Source organism: Saccopteryx leptura, chromosome 1 (assembly GCF_036850995.1).
Source record: "Saccopteryx leptura isolate mSacLep1 chromosome 1, mSacLep1_pri_phased_curated, whole genome shotgun sequence".
Lineage (NCBI taxonomy): Eukaryota > Metazoa > Chordata > Mammalia > Chiroptera > Emballonuridae > Saccopteryx > Saccopteryx leptura.
Window position 1 is genome coordinate 7,837,416 of NC_089503.1, and position 4,621 is coordinate 7,842,036.

Sequence of the window (4,621 nt, forward strand, 5' to 3'; positions counted from 1 at the left end):
CTGGCAATCAGGCCACTGAGGAACCATGTGACCTTAGGTGCTAACCCAAATTAACTTCTCAGTAGCAGTTTCCTTAGGGGTAGAATGGGGAGATGAGATGACAGAAGTGATGACGCTAAGTCTATAAAATGCAGTGAACAAAGATGGGAGGGGAACGCGGAAGATTTTAGACCTCTGGTTGTAGCTTCAAGGCGGTGGGGCTCTGTAAAAGACTGAAGTGGTAAACACTTTTTTGTTTTTGTTTTTTTAAAGTAGCAAAAATTGAGAATAGGACTCCAGGGCCTTCTGTCCTGAAGGCCCTACCTGATCCTCCAGGCAGGTCAAGGCCCGAAGCCTTCAGAGAATGCCAGAATCCACTACACCTCCCCCCTGTTTAGCCAGGCCAGTCCGACTGATTCAACAGAAAGGCTGCGAGGCCTCTCCTATTTGGGTCTCAGGCCCAGAGGCCAGCCTAGCTGAGGCTTCAGCTACACATGAATTCCCTCCAGGCCTCTTGTGGGGTTTGTTTGTTTGTTTTTTAAGATTTTATTTATTTGCCTGACCTGTGGTGGCACAGTGGATAAAGCCTCAACCTGGAATGCTGAGTTTGCCAGTTAGAAACCCTGCACTTATTTGGTCAAGGCACAAATGGGAGTTGAGGCTTCCTGCTCCTCCCCCCTTCTCTCTCTCTCTCTCTCTCTCTCACTCTCTCCTCTCTAAAATTAATGAATAGCCTGACCAGGCGGTGGTGCAGTGGATAGAGTATCAAACTGGGATACGGAGGACCCAGGTTTGAAATCCCGAGGTCGCCCGGCTTGAGCCCAAGGTCGCTGGCTTGAGCAAGGGATCACTAGGTCTGCCGTATCCCCCCCACTCAAGGCACATATGAGAAAGCAATCAATGAACAACTAAAGCACAGTAACGAGGTATTGATGCTTCTCATCTCCCTTCCTGTCTATCTGTCCCTACCTGTTCCTCTCTCTGTCACACAAAAATAAATAAAACTTTAAAAAATAAATAAATAAAATGAATAAATAAAAAGTTTTTTAAAAAGATTTTATTTATTGATTTCAGAGAGAGAGAGAGAAATAGTGGTGGAGGGAGGAGCAGGAAGCTTCAACTTGTAATAGTTGCTTCTGGTATGTGCCTGGACCTGACAAGCCCAGGGTTTTGAACCGGCAACCTCAGCGTCCCAGGTCAAAGCTTTATGCACTGCGCCCCCACAGGTCAAGCCCAGGTCCAATCTTTATCCACTGTTCACCACAAGTCAGGCTGATTTTTTTTTTTCAGATCAACATTAAAATTAGAATAGTAAATCAGTATAGTTGAGACTTCCCTTATATCCTATACTTTTTAATTATCAATTCTAAAGTCCTGGAACCACCATTTGTTAATGCCCTGTCATTTTAATCTGTTTAGGTATCATGTTCCTTCTTATATGTATCAAAACTCATACTGCACCGTGAGTTCTGGGTTGCAAAAGAGGATTTATTTTTTTGCATCTGTGTGTAGTCTCTGATATTTTTTTTCTAGTCCTTGATTTTTATCTAATCCTGCATTACCAGACACTGATCTAAAAATGCATGCCTCAAACAAAAGACAAGAGGAGTCCGCCCCCCCAAAACACAACTTCCTTGTTTTCTGAAGACCCCAGGAATTTGGAGTTCCCAGCGCTCCTGCCGCCCTCCTCCCCCCAGTTGTTCTCCGGAACAGTGACTGCACAAACAAATGTTCAGCTCCCTCATCTCTGCACAGCAGCAAGAGCCTGCGGCAGGAAGAACAGGAGATGACACAGCACAGAGCTCCATTACATGGAAGAGAGACAAACAGAAGCTCAAAGTGGCAAAAGAGAAACAACTTTAATCCTGAGTAATTGATAGTCTAGTGCCTAAGACACATATGTAAACCAATCACACTGCAATATGATAGTGACTATAACAAGGGATATATGAAATGCTATGGAAAATAACATACTGCTCACAAAAATGAGGGGATATGTCATAATGAATATGAAGCAATAAAAGATCCCCTATTTTTTGTGAGCAGTGTAGATTTGGGGTGGGGGGATGGAGGCTGGTGTAACTGAATGCTACATTATGAAATAGGGTGTGAAGGAGAGCTAACCTCCACTGCAGAGAACTGGGAAGTGAAACAGAAAAGAAGAGCTTGCCCTGGCGGACAGCTCAGTTGGTTAGAGTGTCAATCAGAAGCGCAGAGGTTGCGGGTTTGATCCCTGGTCAGGGCACATACAGGAATAGATTGATGATCCTGTCTGTCTGTCTGTCTGTCTGTCTCTCTCTCTCTCTTTCTCTCTCTCTCTCTTTCTCTCTCTCTCTCTCCCTTCCTCTCCCTCTAAAATATATTTAAAAATAAACATTAAAAAAAAAGAGCCTGACCTGTGGCGCAGTGGACAGTGTCAACCTGGAACGCTGAGGTCACTGATTTCGAAACCCTGGGCTTGCCTGGTCAAGACACATACTATGAGTTGATGTTTCCTTAAATAAGAAATCTTAAAAAGAAAAAGTAAGAGCTTAACTTTTGTCAGCTGAGGAATACCTGACCTCTAGAATATATGAAAGTTTTGTCTTATAATTGCAAAAATGTTAGAGATTCCATTTCGCTTACCAGTGTCGGATGTCCATGGTTCACCTGCCTCACTGGCTCCAACACTAACATTAGTTATGGCCTGTTGTTGGATTAGGAGGAGCCCAAAGATAATTCTTGACATTATTTCTTATCCTATCCTAGGGGATAAAAGTTAAGGATCCCTAAATTCGATTTAAGTGTATAAAGCAGGGGTAGTCAACCTTTTTATACCTACCGCCCACTTGTATCTCTGTTAGTAGTAAGATTTTCTAACTGCCCACTGGTTCCACAGTAATGATGATTTATAAAGTAAGGAAGTCACTTTACTTTATAAAATTTATAAAGCAGAGTTACAGTAAGTTAAAGCATATAATAATAATTACTTAGCAAGTACTTTATGTTAGATTTTCGCTAAGTTTGGCAGAATAAATCTTTATAAAACAACTTACTATAGTTAAATCTATCTTTTTATTTATACTTTGGTTGCTCCACTACTGCCCACCATGAAAGCTGGAGCGCCCACTAGTGGGTGGTAGGGACCAAGTTGACTACCACTGATCTAGACAGACCTACCCGAGAAGGCATGGGAGAAAGCCCAAAGGCTCCGTGGAGCTCCAGATGGGCAGTCACCCTCCAGAGGGGAGGGCAGTGAGTGAAGGCTTAGGCTTGGCTGTCATTCCAATATAGGACTCACTGTGGGGAGGCCATGCGCTGGGGCCTTTGGTTACTCACCCCACGGACCTGCTGAGTGGCCCTTGGGAACAGCGCAAAGGGACAATGAGGCTTCCCAGTGAGTCATATTGACATTCCTGTGTCCCAGCCTGTGATTTGGTCAGTCACCCATTTGAGGTTCCAGACAGATGTTTATGTGAGCATCACATACACACTGCATACCTAGCCTGAAGCTCATTAAATGTTTCACACCTTCCACACACCAGTTTGTTCTTCCTCAATACAACTGTGGCCCACGTACCACAGAAACAAGTCTTATAGGAAAAGGGAGCAGAGGTTGTCCAGTTATAGGAAGTTTTTTTGTTTGTTCGTTTTTTTAAAATTATAGGAAGTTTGCCAATGATGTATTTGTCAACACATGCCAGGTAAAAACAGAAGCCCATAGCATTATGGATCCTTCTTGGGGCTAAGGTCACAGCAGAGTCATACAGCGATTGAAGTGGAGTGCGCCTTCAAGCTCACTAAGGGATGGGAATGCACTGGAAGACTGGAAGATCGGGTTAGCAGGAAGGAGGAGTAGAGTGAGCTCTGGGAGAGCGTGCATTACTTGGGGACGGAGTTTGGACTCTGCTCTGTGGGCAGAAGGATGACTTCTGAGCTGGGAGCGGCCCTGGTTTGGGAGGTATCGTGTGGCTGCTCCTGGCAAGGTGGCTGAGCTGGGTGAGGAGGCAGAGGGAAGGACGCTGGAGTCCATTTGTACAGCCCAGGTCATGGAGGCTTGGATGAGGGTGGGCGGTGGCCATGGGACAAGAGAAAACACAGGTACAGGAAATCTGCTTGAGGCTCTGTGGGCTTCCCACACTGGTCTCCTCCTCTCTGTCCCTGCAGCACCCTGGCCCTTTCCAGACTCATTTTCTTAACTCCCAATGACCTGCTTGGAATATATCTCCCAACTCTTCAGATAAGACTCATTCTCACTACCCTGTCTAGAACATCTGTTAGGGCCTCTCTGAACAGCATATCCAGTCATCTGATGTCACCACCCTTCGTTACCTGTATCTCAGCATGACCTGTATTTTCCTGGATGATGCTATGTTTGTTAACTTGTCTCCTTGCTCCTCTGAAGGTCAATGGGAATGCAGGGTTTGCAGCCTTGTTGGTGGGAGGGTGGGGTGCCACTGCCGAAGCCTCAAGGTGGGGACAGACATGGGAGAGGCAGGTCTTCATCAACAACTCTGAGGGGAGTCCCCTCCCAGCTGTGGACAAAGGAGGCAGACACCATAGAGATGCCCTTTTGTTCTCTTTGGTAACCCACTTTATTGCCCTGAGGCTGGAGCTCTGTCTGGTACTCTAATTCCAGCTGCTGTCAGAGTGGAGGCCCTAA

At 45.5% G+C, this 4,621-nt stretch overlaps 1 pseudogene; it reads right to left on the minus strand.

The window, feature by feature from the left end:
* Nucleotides 1-1,402: 1,402 nt before the first annotated feature.
* Nucleotides 1,403-1,480, minus strand: LOC136389931 (small nucleolar RNA SNORA40; annotated as a pseudogene).
* Nucleotides 1,481-4,621: the final 3,141 nt, after the last annotated feature.